The sequence below is a fragment of the Monopterus albus genome, unplaced genomic scaffold (assembly GCF_001952655.1).
Source record: "Monopterus albus unplaced genomic scaffold, M_albus_1.0 scaffold82.1, whole genome shotgun sequence".
Lineage (NCBI taxonomy): Eukaryota > Metazoa > Chordata > Actinopteri > Synbranchiformes > Synbranchidae > Monopterus > Monopterus albus.
In genome coordinates this window covers 1,953,910-1,971,572 of record NW_018127962.1, presented here as the reverse complement: position 1 = coordinate 1,971,572, position 17,663 = coordinate 1,953,910, and the positions used below count along the sequence as shown (strand labels likewise).

The following is a 17,663-nucleotide window of genomic DNA, read 5'->3' as shown; positions in this document are numbered from 1 at the left end:
TCTGGTGTCTTCTGTTCCTCCAGGCTAAGTTACTGTTTAGACCAAGGACTTGTTGCAAACCAGCTACATATGGTCAGAGTTGGACTCCACCTTCCTCCCGACTCTCAGCATCAGTCCCCCTTCTTTTCTCTCTCTGCACTTGCGACTGTGTTACCTGTACACCCCATAATGCAATCCTTAAATTTGCAGGTTAGTTATGAAGTGTGGAGAACAGCATTGCTGTAAGTTAGGAGCAGGTCTCATGTGACAGATTGCTGTAGTTTTTCCTGTTGCTGTGTGGTTCAGCATGATTGACACAAGCAGCCTGAGGGTACTTGACTTGTTCAGTGAATGGAGAGGTATGCGTACCTTATAAAAAGCACTTGACATTTTAATCTAAAGGGCATTTTCAAAGCAGCTTTCACAATTATCAACAACACTATTGAGTAAAAGACAATTACCGTACATAAATTTTTGACATTTAGCTGACACTTGTAAAAGTTGAGTAGAAAATGATGTGTCCATAGTAGAAGACAAACGCTCCATGCTCTCATTCATTTTTCACCTTGGATGTAAAGAAAATAAATGTAAAAGAGTTGCTGTTAATGTGTAGACTCACACAGCTTCTTTGGGAATGGGTTGTCATTACAGGCTGTTAAGACAGACCTTTAACTTCAATAGGACATCACAATGTGTATTCTGTATTGCTAAGCACCTTTTCAGAAGTGAATGAAGTCTGAATCCTCGGGTGCGGCCATGTACATGATAATAGATCCTGGTCGATGGATGTTCAGTGGCTTTGTGTAATCTGCTTCTGTCTAGTGTGTATATTGTGCCCATATTGTTTTATCTGACACACTGTGGACCCATGTTGCAAACCAGCAAGATTCAACAATTAATGGCACCCTTAATTAATGGACTGTGCTGAGACAGCATCAATTTTTATTTTAAGATGATAGTTTTCCCCTCCTTTTTATTTTATTCAGAACATGGAAATACAAGCAATGCATCCTAGTAGTATACAGACACTTCTGGAGAAGTGTGAAAAATCTGCACCACCAGGAAGGTCATTCACCCCCAACCCCCAAAAAAATCACTGGCCTGAATTCTGACTCATTTGAGCTCAGAAGAATCAACATTTTAGGTCTACATTTTTGTGTCTGTTAACAGATAAGACATTTAGACAATGTAATATAACTGCCAGCCTCTAAACATTTAAACAGTTTATATGCACTTGTATGGGAAATTTGCACATATGCAGTTATTTGTATCTGTTTATACACAAGAAGAAATCTAATTCACAGAGTTGAAGATCTGTGTGAAGCATCAGTGGCCCACTGCAATGTTTCCACCTCTTTCAGGGAACAATCATTTCAGTCTAATCACAGAATTTAATTAAATAAAATGCTCCAAATGTATCCCCACTGTTCTCAATTATCTGGAACAAATGCACTTATTAAAAAACAACAACAAAATACACTTTACTACAGTCCAGGACTCCACTGCCCAGAAAAAAATGGAGCCAGAGACAACAGCTTAAATAAAACCCTTTGGCAACATTCCAGTCATTTTCTAAAGTTTAGACACAGTTTGCCATTGAACAGGGTGGTAAAGTTTGTCCAAACCTCTTGATTAGTAGTCGCAGAACAAACCAATTCTCATTACTGATATTGTTACAATGACTTGGCATGTTTTCAAATGTTGTGTAAAACTGAAAATGTCAGGGAAAAGATTTGAATGACCTCAGGGTCTTCTTTTCAGGGGGAGCGGGAACCCCAATAATAGTCTTAACGATGCTATTTTGCACTCTTCCTGAAGACAACAAAAATCATTTTTTTAAACATTTTATTGAAGATATAAAGTGCTCCAGAAAGACGGGGTGTGAGGGAGACATTACAGCCAGAAACGGAAAGCATCATGGGAAACTGCTGGTGCAGAGTGAGTGATGTAACTGTTGTTTGGGCTGATGAAATGTGAAGCAGCTCTGGCTGTAGTGTAGACAGGGAATGAGGGCTCAGTGCACACATGCATGGTCTGGAAGGACTCAGCAGCTGCAGCAGCAGTGAGCCCATGGTGTGTGCTGCCCCCTGTTGAGCAGATGGGGGAACTTCCACCTGAAGCCTGAAGAAGGAGAGGCTTCTCATGGTCCCAGCTGAAGCTCCTCTTTGTGCCGACTCCTCCATGTGTGGGCCAAGGCTGCTGCATGCTGGACAGAGGAGACACTCTGGAGGTCTGAGCATGGGGAGCATCCTTCTTCAGGAGGGATTCAATGGAGAAAGGACTGGTGAACTTCACCTTGCATTTGATCTGAACAGCTCTGCAGACTGCAGGTTCAGGGGAGCAGAGAGCTGAGCAGTGCTCCACTGCTCTGCTTGTGTTCTTCATTTCCACTCTGGAGGCCAACTCAGGGAAGAAATGCAGGATTCCTTTGAAGTGACGACGCAACATCTTCTCTGTGATCTGACTGCAGTCCAGTTTCCAGTAGTTCTTCTTACTTGCCACTGAATCTGGAATGACTGGAATCTGAAAATTCAACCCAATGTCAATATCAGTTTATTTATAAAGCACATTTAAGAACATCTGTTCAGCAAAGTGCTGTACACAGTAATACAACCCTCTGACTATACTTAAAAGCAATAAATAGGATAAAAAAGGAGTTAAAGTCCAAGTGGATTACAAACATAAGACACAAAAAGAAACAGCCACATCCATCAGACTAGGCTTAAAAGCAATAAAAAAAGAATGGATGGGGCCAAACTAAAGGCAACTCATTTCATAGCTTAGGGGCTGCAACCGAAAGGGCACGGTCACCTCTACACTTTTCCTTGATTTAGGAGCAACCAATAGTGATCAGCAGACCTAAGAGGAGAAGGACACTCCATGTTTTCCAATGATGGACCCTAATGGATGAATGTAAAGCAAAAATAAAATATGACCAAGTATGGGAACTTGGGGGGGCAGCATAGGACAGAGGCACAGCAGAGGAGACAGAGAGAGAAACTTCTATCAGCTACATAGTGACCTAAGCCATTGCAAGGCAGTACCACTACCACCTATGGAATGTTCAAGGCAGGAGATAACGATTTTGTAAAAGTATTAAGCACTGTAGAGATCTAAAAGCAAGAGAGCAGCAAAATCTCCTGAATCAGTAGTTAAAAATAAGTAATTAAAAACTTTAAGGAGTGCAGATTCAGTGCTGTGGAAGACTTTAAAACCAAACTGGTATATCTCAAACACAACTGAGTGAAGAGTTTATACAGACTGAGTTTTTTTCCCCTTTAAATACATATAATGTTGAAACATTTGAATGAAATACTCACCTTGGCAAAACATTTGCTGGTAGATAAACAAACTCTGATGTTGTTCTCCACAGATTTCCTGTCTTCACAAATTAGTGGTGCCAGCTCATCCATCAACTAGAAAACATTAGGTTTGAAGATGTGTTTCATATTTTTTTAAACATAGTGACTGAAATTGGTTTAGCTGGTGCTTACTTGAGTAAAAGTGAGCATCTTGCCAGGAGCATTTTGGAGAACGAAAGCAATCTTAGCCAGGTAGGTGGTGCTCTTCCCCATCAGCCCTCGCTGGTACAGCTGATCTCCAGACTTCTCAGTTGGGTTCTGCATTTTGCTTGTTGGAAAGCCAAGTCTCACACAGAAGGTAGTTCTACTAAAATATCACTGAACACAGGTGTGGACCTGAGGTGGTCAGCTCTGGATATAAGTCCTGCTGGGACAATAGGACATTCGAGGGTGTGCACTGCAGGTTAATGGGTGTCTTTTGTTCCCTTAAAGAGGTGTAAATATTGGGGTGGGGCCAGTGGACCAGTGATGCTTTCCACAGACATTTAGTGAACAAAGGCTCTGCAGGCTGATTTGTAAGTTTTTGACTGTGACTTCTCCATCCTATGTAAAGATGTAAACCTAAACATGAGCCATTACTGCTGGAGGTCAAACCAGGAATCCCAGTAATAGTCTACTTCCATTCCATCTGGATGATCTGAGAGTTTGATTTGCTTCACTGTTCACACTAGAAAAAGAATTCTCCATTTACTCCCTAAACATTAAACAATGCAGTGGTTGCAGTATGTGCACTGTATTTTTTTTGTCCCATGTGGAAATCAAACTAGTTGACCATCAGCACTGAACATTTGTATTTTTCTGCACAGGTTTGCTGCTCAAGGCAATCAGTCCAGTTATGTTCTGAAGCACAGTTTCTATAAACTCCCTCCTAACATAAAAATCACTCAATGTTCAAAAGTATTTCTTTAATTTAAAAAGGACTGTAAAATTAACATTAGTTTTTTGTGTTAGTTTCTCTCCATCATTGTTATGCTTTGTTGTATTACTGTGGTTTGGTTGTGTGGCTGGGTGCCTGCCTCCACTCTATCACTGGGGGATGAGGGGAAAACATGGAACTGGTTCTCTGCTGCAATTGTTGATTCTTTTTTCTTGTTCTTGTCTTTCTTTCTTTTATAACTATTAAAACAAAAATTAAGAATATTGGAGATTTGGGGTTTGAATTGATACATCAGCATGTTTCCACATTACAGTTGTCATATATAGTGTTGTGTAGATTCTTGATACACAAAACAATTAACAGTTTTCATATTAGCGTGTAAGTTTCTGACTGGGGATCAATAAAAATGTATGATTATACTGTATTTTTTAAATCAATCTAATTCTAAAAAGTAACTAGCAACTAAAGTTATCAAAAAAAATGTAGTGGAGCAAAAAGTTAAATGTTCCACCACTGCTCTATATGCAGTCTAATACTGCTCATTTTAATATCCAGGAGAACACAAAGCTCAGTGTAAGCCACCACTTACAGGCAGTTTTTAAAAATTTATTAAGCAATATATGTACTTTCTTTAATACACATTACAGAGATCATTTAAAGAACACATAATTAATATTTAGCAGATTAACCCAGAGCCACATCACAAACAAGTAAATCACTCTCACAGGCAAAGGTCAAAATAAAAGAGGTGACAAACACTGGAATGTAACACTTTAAAAGGGTGATTACAACCAAAAAAATGTCTTTGACTGGGATGTAACCAGAAGAGTCTTCAATCACATTCCAGTGGTTTTCACCTCATCTAAGCTTCACTCACTTTTAACTGTGTGAATGGATCAAACAGCTGTTTCATTAACACACCATCAACATGCTTACACTGTTGGAGAATTTTTGGTCTTTCAAAATAATGCCAGTTTCATTTTATAACCGCTACATGAATATATCTTGGCATGTTTTTCAAACATTTCTATTGTACTGTAATAACAGTAAATGACTGAAATGTAATATACAGTATTTGTAATAGTTTACTGCACTTGTGTTAGATGTATTTTATATTTACTATCTTAAAATAATGCATCTTTCATTAGGTAACCAGAAACAAGAAACTTCTATCCCACTTTGTCATGACAGAGCCAACTGTCTGATGTTGTTTTATATTAAATTACATTAGGCAAACAGTGATTCCAAAGTAAAATATTGCATTATTTCAGTTTTTTTTAGCCTACACATCAAAACCCCTGAACACAAGTGACTGACTGATAGTGTCTGGTGCCATTTCTATTCTAATTTTTATGTCATATTGGCCTTTTTGTTTGAACTAAAGGTGAAACGCCAGTTCCAAGTGTTATATGCTAATTTCAGTGAGCAAAACCTGGAACCTGCTCAAACGTGACCGAGCCATTCCAGGTGTGGTAATGCAGATACCTCACTAAACCTGTGTCTTGGAACAAACCCCAGTTTAGCAGTACACCTTCAATCAAAGACAAATGAAACGAGCTGCTGTAGTGTTTGGACATGGCCCCATCTGAGGGCTCAATGTTGTTTTTGCATAAAGCATTCAGCACAGTTAATGTGTTCATCCATCTGAATGAGGATCACTGATGCAAATACGTGGGTTAATAGGGTTGACTTCAAAGCAATGATGATTGATGCATGGAATGTGAATAGATTACCACTCAGCTGTGTATTGTTTTTAAGGAGAAAAAACATCATGATCATGGGATAAAACTTTATCATTTTTAAGTTAACTCTTGCTCACTGTCACAAATTGAATTAATATCAGCACACACCTGTAGGTAGTTAAGAATCAGCTGGAGTCTGGCTGCTGCTCCACTGTGGAAACAACTTCAGTGTGAGTACTATATGTGTTTTTAGTTAAATCATTCATTGGTTTGGTCACAGACATTACTTTCATTTTTAGATGACTTGTTTCAATTGAGCAAAATAGTGTATATATTCACTAGTGGAAGGTAACTAACTATGTTTATTTAGGTACTGTACTTAGTACGCTTCTGATGTATCTGTACTTAAGCATTTTCATCTTCTTTTACTTCATACTATATCAACTTTACTACATTTTATAGGCATGTTGTACTTTTATTGTACTAATTACTTTTCACAATCAGAATTTAAAAGATAAAATGTAATAACTACCATGTACAACTTTATTAGCCCCTGGTGGGAAATTTACAAGAGTCAATAAAAACATCTAAGTAGTTTTTCCACCACTACCTGTACTGAGTTTATATGCACTTTACCCCCAAAAGAAAACATTTGAAATGTTCAGGGATTTTACTTGCATCTCTTGCTGATCAAGTAGACATAAATACATATTTCATGTTGATTTTTTTTCAGACAATCATAATAAAAAAAATCTAATTGTAAATTAAAATTACTGGGCACAGTGTTGGCTATACAAAATCCTTGTAGGGTTTTTTGTGGTCACATGTTATCCAACATAGTTTGGAGTTTTGATTTACATTTTAATAACCTGCCAGTTTTGTGTATTTGTTTCTGTAGTATGTCACTGTAAATTAGGACTCAAAACCAAACTAAGGTGAAGAACTGTTATGATAGCAACCCGTGGGATTTAGTTGATTTGACTGATTTTAAATACATTTCTAAATGTTCCCACTAGTAGTGTAGTGTTGGACCTCTGCTGTCTTATTCAAAGCTGGATCTACAGGAACAAAACATAACAAAGAGAAGCTCCAGTACATTCAGATATGCTGATGAACTTTTGGTAATGGCTCATCTGCACAGGAAAGGTTGCCCATTAAGCTGCATTGCACACCGTTTAATGTCCTATTGTCCCAGCAGGACATGACAGCTGACCACCTCAGTGATGCTATAATACAACTACTCTGTACCAGACTTGACTCTCCAACAGATGAAATGCAAAACCCAACTGAGAAGTTAAGTACCAGCGAAGGCTGTGCAGGAAGAGCACCACCTACCTGGCTAAGGTCGCTTTCGTCCTCCAGAATGCTCCTGGCAAGATGCTCATTTTGACTCAAATAAGAACCAGCTAAACACAGACCTTCAAACCTAAATTTCAACCTAATGAGCAGTGGAGCACTGCTCAGCTCTCTGCTCCCCTGAACCTGCAGTCTGCAGAGCTGTTCAGATCAAATGCAAGGTGAAGTTCACCAGTACTTTCTGAAGAAGAATGCTCCCTATGGTCGGACCTCCACTGTCTCCTCTGTCCAGCATGCAGCAGCCTTGGCCCACACATAGAGGAGTCGGCACAAAGAGAAGCTTCAGCTGGGACCATGAGGAACCTCTCCTCCTTCAGGCTTCAGGTGGAAGTTCCCCCATCTGCTCAAAAGGGGGCAGCACACACCATGGATTTACTGCTGCTGCAGCTGCTGAGTCCTTCCAGACGATGCATGTGTGCACTGAGCCTTCATTCCCTGTCTACACTACAGCCAGAGAGCTGCTCCATATTTCACCAGCCCAAACATCACTCACTCTGCACCAGCATTTACCCATGATGCTTTCTGTTTTTGTTTGTGGAAATGTTTTTCCTATTTCCAAATTGCACTATTAAATATTTGTTACTCAGTGAAACTGAGTTTTGATAGTTTATTCTTTAAGCCCAGACATTCAAATCACATAAGGCCCATATATGGCCTTGTGTGTCTCTTGTTGTATTTTATCTGTGGCTTTCTACTGACATTTAACTCAATGGAATGAAATTATCTTGTGCAACAGATTAACATTGTCTAGTATGGCCACTAGGTTGTTTATATATATATATATTTTTTTTTTTCTTCCCCAGCATGATCTGACTGCGGGCACCATGGGTGGAGCAGTGGTTAGCAATGTTACATCACAGCAAGAAGGTTCTGGGTTCAAGCCTGGCCTGACTCGACCCACTGCCTTTCTGTATGAAGTCTGCATGTTCTCCCTGTGCCTCTGTGGGTTTTCTCCAGGTATTCTGGCTTCCATCCACAATCCAAAGACATGTAGCTTAGGTTGACTGGTGACTCTAAATTGCTCGTAGGAGTTTATGTGGTTGTTTGTCTACAAGCCAGCCCTGTAATAGACTGGTGACCTGTCCAGGGTGTACCCTGCCTCTTACCCAGTGTCAGCTGGGACTAGCTCCAGCCGCCCTGTGGCCTTCTCCAGGATAAGCGGTGTAGATAATGGATGGATGATCTGGCTCCATAATAATTTGAAGCTTGAAATGCAATAATTGTCACCACAGTCCCTTGTGTCAAACTCAAAACAATTAAAGGTGTTTGATATAATTTTTGTTTTGATTCTGAACAATGTCAATGCTCAAAAGTATTTAATTTCCACTATATACCATACTAGTGGTGTGTCTAAAGAATTTTATGAGCCTATGATTAAAGAAACACACTCTATCTACAAATCATCCATTTAGCCGTGGGTGTTATATGTGAACCTTGTTCCCTGAGACCACGGTCACCCTATTTAGAGGGTGATAATAATATTGAGTTGACTGACCACAGTGGCAAGATTGAGCTGTGCAAATATGTAGGAGATGAAATCTGTTTGCTCTTTGGTTTGCAGCACATCTAAGGCTCAAGGTACATTGTCTGGTCTGAACCATAGCTACTTAATCTGTCTGAAACTAGCCCACTGATTAGAGGTATTAGTATCAGAATTATCTGGAAATGTGTGAAGCTGGTAAGGAAAGTATCCCTGCTGTTTGGAAGAAAGGAGCACAGAGAGTCAAACTGCTTCTACCTCAGTGTGAAGGCTGATGGATGAACAGTGTAGTACAATGCATCACGCAGATTCAAACTACACCAGGTGGAGTCACAGGGTACAAGCCATATCAATTAGGATTTAGTGAGGGTACAAAGGCCAGGGTTGGTGATTATAAAACAAACCCATACAGTACATTAACTTTTTTCTTGCACAACAGTGTTCTGACTTTTTTCCAAAGGGTACAGACCCTCAGCAAGCACATTCACAGTTCATGTAATAGAGAATGAATAGACAAACATTACCACATCCTTCTGTTAGGTCATTGGGAAATTATAAATACAGGCAGCACGGGTGGTTATTAATGACCCACACAGTCAAAACAAAACATGAACTTCATAAACAGGCATGGAAATGTGTAGTATGGAAAACTATAAATAGTGTACAAGGGTTATGTGAAATATTTTGGGCCAAGAGGAAGCTAAAGGACTTTCAAAATCCAGTCTGAGTGAACAATTCACATTTGAAGCCATACTTATCCTGTTCAGTTTTAAAAAGTTGATACTGTCCTTGCACACCAGTGCAAACTTCCCACCATCCAAAATCTCTGCTGCCAGGGGCAACTGGTGGTAAATATGTTTTATTGTGTATTTCCTGTTATTTGAAGGAAATGTGCCTACTTAGAAGAGTTTTGGCTTTATTTCAGTCATTATGCAGCGCTCCTGAGCTGAGTTAGGATACAAATAACTTCATAAATTGAGTGATCGGAGGTCATTCTAGGACATTTTTCACAGATGACATCAAAGCATGTGAACATTGTAGTCAAAGACAAACTGTCAGAGGTCTGTCATGAGACAGGAGCTTTGCTGGACAGAGGTTTTGGGGGAGCTCAGCATTTTGAACTGTGTGCACGGTAGACAGGGTTGGATTACTGGTTGACGACCTAGATTGCAGCGCTCCCTTCCTGTCGTCCATGTTTTTTCTTCCCTCCCTGACTGACTGGTCAGCAAATATTACACTCATAGAGCCTGGTAGTCAGACAACAGCTGAGCATATGACTGAGAGACACACTGAGCGACGGGAGACAAAAGACATATTTTTCCTTTTCATCACTATTTCTGATTTCCTTCTCCAATTTATTCCTAATTTCAAGTTATTGCACATAGCCTTTTATCCTCTAGAACAGATTAGGGGTATTTTTCAAAGGCCTATCCCCCAGGATAAAATACAACTTAGCTACACATATAAAGTGCTTTGTTTTGAATTTTTACAAATGCCAGTTTTTCCAATGTCAGGCAAAATTTCATAGGAATGGTGATAAAACTACACCAGAAATTGGTCTGACCAGTTTTCATTGAATTGCACAGTCAGAGGAAACTGGAGCTTGTCTGTTTTTATACTATTAAGTGTTAACTTGAGTTGTTGGTTTGTTTTTATTGCTTCAAGCATTAATCCTACAGAGAATCCACACTGTAATATTTGCTGTATATGCAAGTATATTGCCTCTGGATGTCACAGATTTCCTAACTGCCTCTGTAAGTTTTTATGTTAATACATTCATAGACTGACCTACTTATGTCCTACCCTAAAACTCAACATTACTCCAAACTATAATTGTTCTGTTCTTTGCCACTGAGCCAAAACATGCTTCTGCTCTCTGTTTAAATAAGAATCAACCAAACTGCATTCAGGGTCAGTAACATAGCCATGTGCACAGTCATGTTTAAACTTTGCCTCTCACTGTCACCCAGACTATGAGCAAACATGCACGTTTGAGCCTAATCTCCAGACAGTTGTTCTGCAGCTTGTTTACACGTAGGCCAGAAAAAAAACATGGAAGTTAAGGCAAAAAAATATCTTACTGTCATTATTAAGTAATTTCTCATGGTTTGTATTATTATACCAAATATGAAAATAAGAAACAAACATAAAACATCCACAACAATTTAACCATATGGCTTTCTGCAAGATCCTACACTTTTAGAAAGACAGTATAAATATTACAGTACCACCCAGTGGTATAAATATTCACATCTACTCAATTAAAAGTACCACGAAGTAAAGATAGGGTATTCATTTACCAGAAAAAGTTCTGCAGTTATATAGCTTTAGGTAAAAGTATAAACTTTTTATCACTAAAAGTAAAAGCTCCCCTGCTTATTATGCAGTAGTAGATCCCTGTCAGTGATATATGATTTAACTCTAGTAGTCTAACTATAGTAAGTAGTTATATTGTCTTGGAGATTATAAAATCTTAGCCTGACATCGAGAGCAACAGCTTAACAAGTTCATACAGGCCTAGTTACTCATGCCGTTAAGTGCACGAGTTGTCGTAAAGGCGTGGCACTCAGACGTAACAGAATATACAAGCCACTCGTTGACATCCGTTCACAACAATTAACAATGGGAGAGGTCACGTCCCACTCGTCCTCCTCGTCTCAGTCCCGCCCTGCATCTCCACAGCAGCTGTCATGCTGAAACGATTTTATTACAAATGCAAGTTACTCATTAAGTCGGGAGCTGTGGTACATTCAGGTGCTACACATAAAAAACGACACATCACATCTTCAGGTCTAAAGGAGGGCCCTGTTTTTCAGTTCTCGTTGCTGTATTTTACCAGTCATTTAAGCGGAGTAACATAAAAATGGTGTTTAAAAATAATTTTTAAAAAACTGTGTGTGCTAGAAGCGTACCAGACATGAAAATAGTCTATATTAGGCTATGGGCTACATCAAACTAAATTCTGTAGCATATCATTTTTTTAACAAGATATATGATCTGCTTGTCAAATATGATGCGATATTTACAGAAACGAAGCATTACACACAACGTGCATTGAGGTTTTCACTCTGAAAGTGCTTTGAAAAGTTTAAGTGAGTTGACATAACAGTTTCAAGTCCACTTGCACTTATTTATTATTGATCTACACGAATGAGAAAACACAACCTGTAGCCCCAACAGCCTACTAGGAAATATTTTGTCTTGAGGCAGTGTAGGAGTGATCTTTGGTTTACAGCAGTATTGATCTTGTATAGGCTATTACCTATATTTAAAGAGTGTGCTGTTTGTTTATCCTCACTATAAAGGTGATGAAAAATCATTAACAACTGAGCTATCTGGGCCACCAACTATTTCTTCACTATTAACAACATCTCAGATAGTGAAGTAGGTCACACAGTATCACAGTGCTCCACGTTTGTGTCCAACTTTCCCCAAACTATTCATCACTGATTTGGTGTAGCAATTATACCTTTGAGCAGTACTCTGAGTTAATCAGCTGTAAACTTCCCTTGGACATGAATGAATATTTAACTCTGAGTCAAAACATCCTCCACACATGCACACACACAGTCTCCTTCCAAAACACCATCTGGCCTCTGTATCACCCTTCAGAAATATTTTAAGAAGTAGTTTAGCATTTGATAAATAATGTAATTTACTTTAAAGTTGAGAGAGGTAGACAAAAACATCGGTACCACTGAGCAGATCTGTGATTTAAACATATGGCTCCAGCAGTGGGTTAGTTTATCTAAGCATAATGACTTGAAACCGGGGGAAACTTCTAGCCTGACTTATCAATAAACACGTTATATCTTGTTTGTTTATTATAATGGACATTTCCCAAAATGTCAAATATTCCTTCTAAATAATACACTGTTGTGAATTTCTTGTGTTTATTTATCCCTGTGTCTTCCAGGGACGAGGTGTATCCTCAGTGTACAATCCATTATTCTTGTCCACTCCTCTACTGATGCCCCCTTAATTCACATTCACAACACAAACCCAGTCATTACATCTTTTTTTTACTGGACACCCTCTCAATCCCAGTCCAGTCATCCAAACAGCTGTGTCCACTGTTTACACATAAACCCTATTGTTTTGCAATACATTAGCCAATTTTCCTGTGCAGAGGACTAATAAAAACAGAGTCCCACCTGTGACACAGCAGGGGCTGTTATGACAGTCTTCCATCTGTATGTCCCAGGGCATAGACCTCCCCCTTTAATAGATCCTGAAAGAGGCCCAGGCCCAGGGTTTGATTTTTAATTTCACATTTAGGCTCTAGTAATTCCAGTCATCTTGATATGAACTGAGCCAAGCTACTGAATGAATGTCCACCTAGTCTTCTGATGACTTCATGTCTCTGTAGTTACATTTAAATCTAAAGTGGTGCTGTTTCACCCACCAGCTAACATCCTGTCATCCTGACCTCACGTATTTTTCTCAGAAATCAAAACAGAAGCTGGAAAAGTGCAGTTTCCATTTTATCAACCGGTCCAGTTTTATCTACAGAGGCTTATCTGCCCCTGGTGGAATGTGTTGCTCGTGCTTGGCCTAAGCGTAGAAAAATAACTTTGTAATTAGGTGGGGGGTTCCACATGCATAAAAAAGTAATATGGAAGGGAAGTGATGTAACAGCATGAAACAATAGAATATGATTCTGTTGCCAGTGTAGCACTACATTTTCCACAGTTGTGTATCAAAGTGATTCCTAGTTAGCACCAGTCCTCACTTTTAGTTTAGTTTGGCTGTGTCTTTGTGTGTTTACTGTTATCTGTGCTTGGTGATAAAGATATTGGCACTATGAACTTGAGAACATGATAAACTGTGACTGTGAGAGGATTAGACGAGTTCAAGTCTACCCATCTTCTTATGCAATTCAGTACACACTTACTCAGGTGCATTGTGGTCACTGACACAACGGCTATCCCTATTGTATTCACCTTCATAGCTGTATAGGAACTACTTATTTTTACTAATGGTTAATGAATTTTGGATTGGTATTAAGTGGCCACCATGCATACCAGATTACCACTTGACTGCATTAATAATTTGTACTTAACCTGTTCGATGGTGTGAATACATGAAAGAACACACTAATTTGTTACTATAGTCTTGTGTTTGCTTTTCTTAGAAAGTGCAGCATGTTGTTCATGTCCTTTTTTAAGAGGTGGTGTTTAATAATTACACAGACTTGTTAGTCTCACTCCATTGAGAGCATCAGATGACTGTCAGCGTGGCTCTGGCTTTATTAAACTACTTTCATGAACAATAACAACAACAAATGTCATAACAATTAACAAGGCAGGTTTCTGTACCTCATGCACCCACATACAATCGACAGTAAGAGTGTGTACATATTGTTGTCGGTGTAGTTTTAACCTTTGCCCTCAGTAATGCATAAACCAAACAAACTATGTTATTGGGGCTTTAAAGTTTAATGATGACATTCACCCAGCCCGGTTACTCAGTTACTCAGTAATGACCTTATCAACATCAAGAGAAAAGAGGACAGTCTTATCATAGCAGTTACTGCACGTTATTGAGACAATCAATATAAGGTACAGGTCAGTCTGAAGGAAAACTTCACATCAGAATGATGCAGGAGCTGAAACCACCAGCACTGGAAAACTCATTTACAGCCAAATAAAAAGTTTCAAGGACTGTTAATCTGTCAATAAAATAATCATTATCAACAAAAAAACCATTCTGTTAAGCTAAACATACATAAACTAGACCTAGATAGATCTAATTGTTATATATTGTAGGAATTGTATGACATTTTGGGAATTATTTACTTTCATGCCAAGACTTAGATGAGAAGAGCGACAGTTACTTTAGTATCTACCCATTAAATATGAAGCTGGAACCAGCTGATGGTTAGCATATCTTAGCTAGAAATCTAAGGAAACATAGCCCATTTGTACATGTAAAACCAAATTAGTGAGTTAATCAGTGACCTTTAAAAGTGCCTTCAGGTGGGTTTTGTTACCTTTGGATAGATCCAAGTTAGTTTTCCCCAGTTTATGCTAAATAAGATAACAGATTATTTGCTCTAGCTTCATAATTAATGACAAGATGTAAGAGTAGCATGCTACAATAAATATTTTTTACTGTATGGACATGAGAGTGGTATCAATCTAACTTCTACAGTATTTCCCAAAATGTTGAACTATTCATACCTTTTCTGACTAACAAAAAAAAAAAAAAAAAAAAAACTGGGCCACATGCTGTATGTAATGATATTGTGTGAAGTAACCTTTCAACTTCTTTGTCAATTTTACAAAAAAGTTTGTAAAGATTTAACTCTAAGGTCAGCAGATACTATCAGGGTCTAAACTTGCTTTTCAAAAAAAAAAAGAAGCCTACAGTGTACATGTCTATACTGGAGACAGATTTACATGACTTTACAAACCTTTGACTATGTGACCACAAACACATTTCATGTCATGTGTGTCTGAATCACCCATTCTTGCGAACCTATTGCATCACTATGGTTGTCATGACTTGTTGGAGCTTGCAGGACAGTGACACATAGAATCTGGGATGGGTGTGTGCCTTGAATAACACTTGAGAAAAACAAACAAGATGTTGGAAAAAAGAGCCCACAATCATATGATGTTTACTGTAAATACTTGCACTGTACGGGATTCAGCGGTAGTCAGTGAAATGGATCTGCTTTGACCTTCAGTGCTACATAATCTGTCTTTTATTAACTGCTCTGTTTTCTAACTGCTTTGTTTACAGTGAACAGCAGTGCATTCAGGTCATACACCTCAAACACCCTTCAAGTGGCTCATCCTGAGGTGCATTAAACAAATAGGAGGTGCAGTGGGCTTGTTCTGCTACTGCCTGTACAGCATATGTCTACTGGAAAAGAAGAAGCAGAAGAAGAATGGAAATCAAGATCTATTTGCTCTAATTTGTTTTGAGAATATATTCTTCTTTTAGCCTTTCTGTTTTCTGTTCTGTCCTTATACCACTTTGTCTAATGATTTATTTTTATTTAGTTACAAATCCAGTTCAGTCCCTCTGTGCCTGCCTGAGTGGTATTAAAAGCTGGCTGTCACAGAATTTCTTACACATTAATGAAGTCAAAAGAGAATGTGTACTATTTAATGGTTCAGGCTGTGCACACACTGATGACCTTGACCTTGATGTAATGACCCCGTATTTTGCATATTGACTAATGCAATGCCCTCTATTTCGAGGTCTCTCCGACTTTATTGCCTAGGCTTAGTACAAAATGCTGTTGTTTGTCTTCTTACTCATAAACATGAACATATAACCCCTATTTTGTCGTCACTTCATTGGCTTCGTTTAGCAAATGATTGTTTTAAAGTTATTGCTCTTTGTTTTTAAAGCCTAACCTTGAATCGCTGTATATTTCACGTCTTCTACACATAGGTCATCCAGTCAGTACCTAGGTCCAGAATAAAACATTAGGGTGATAGAGCTTTTGCAATGGCAGCTTCCAGACCCTGGAACATTCTACCACTTGGAATTAGAGCTGCCTCTAACTTTGCTTCATTTTGTGTCCTCCTCAAAACATATTTATTTGCACTAGGCATTTGATGCTGGTGTAGTCTGAGGCTTTCTGATTAGTTTTATATTTTATATGTCTATTTAAATTCTTTTAACTCCTTTTATCCTCTGTGCAGCCCTTTGTAACAGCTGTTTAGAAAGGTGCTATATAAATACAGTTTGCTTTACTTTGCTACCATAAAGCTCCCTTAGTAACAATAATAATAATAATCACTTTATTTGTTTAGCGCTTTCAAAATTTTAGGTTAGCAAAGCACATCACAGGATTAACTAAAAATATGTATATTACAATATACAGTACATAACTAATGACTTAAAAACAATAAAGAAAATAACAATGACTTGGAATAAAAGGAAAGATGAAAGGAAAATAAAATTATCAAATTCTTAAAACCCCAAAGTATCAATACCTTTGAGATGTGTGAAGGGTGCCACCTACACCTGAAGAGCTCTAGCCTTGCTTTATATGCCCTGTGGAGTTTGCCAGCTGCTTCAACACTCTAATCAGTCTGGTAAAAGGCCACAGGGTTTAGCAAGGACTGAGAAACTCTGTAACCCACATATGCAGCTGGTACACTCCCAAACACTAACTTTGTTTCACAATAATAGTTGATCAAGAACTGTAGAAACAGACATATGAATATACTCAGACACACACACACACACACACACACTGATGCCCATTATGTAGTCCTTTTATTAATGGCCAGATATGTAATATTTCTGTCCATCAGTGTTGCTCCTGTCCCTGTATTCAGTTTGATTTCAAACTACTATGTGACTGAACTGAAATGAGTATAGTTGTTAAATTTTTGCCCTCCAGTGTAGCCATCATCCGACATGTTCCTGTTAAGGACCAAACATTACAAGCCCACAATGCAGCTATTGTCACTTGGCAAGGCCCGGTACCAGCACCTATTGGCTGATTGGCAGTGTAACAGTCTTTTGCAGGTGTGGAACTTTCCATGACAAGCCCTGCATCGTTGAGCATGCTTAGTAAGTGAAAAGAATGAACCTGGATTTACAAACAACATGTTTATGACATGCTCAGCATGTATTTATATATACAGTGGGTACGGAAAGTATTCAGACCCCCTTAAATTTTTCACTCTTTGTTATATTGCAGCCATATGCTAAAATCATTTAAGTTCATTTTTTCCTCATTAATGTACACACAGCACCCCATATTGACAGAAAAACACAGAATTTGACATTTTTGCAGATTTATTAAAAAAGAAAAACTGAAATATCACATGGTCATAAGTATTCAGACCCTTTGCTCAGTATTTAGTAGAAGCACCCTTTTGAGCTAATACAGCCATGAGTCTTTTTGGGAATGATGCAACAAGTTTTTCACACCTGCATTTGGGGATCCAAAGGCG

The 17,663-nt window shown here is 38.5% G+C and overlaps 1 long non-coding RNA gene across 1 annotated transcript; it reads left to right on the top strand.

Annotated features, from left to right (window-relative positions):
• Window positions 1-6,085: 6,085 nt before the first annotated feature.
• On the top strand, window positions 6,086-16,023 carry LOC109963986 (uncharacterized). Its single transcript, XR_002275461.1, has 3 exons — window positions 6,086-6,130; window positions 8,060-8,213; window positions 15,484-16,023. It is a non-coding gene; the product is annotated as an uncharacterized LOC109963986 (long non-coding RNA).
• Window positions 16,024-17,663: the final 1,640 nt, after the last annotated feature.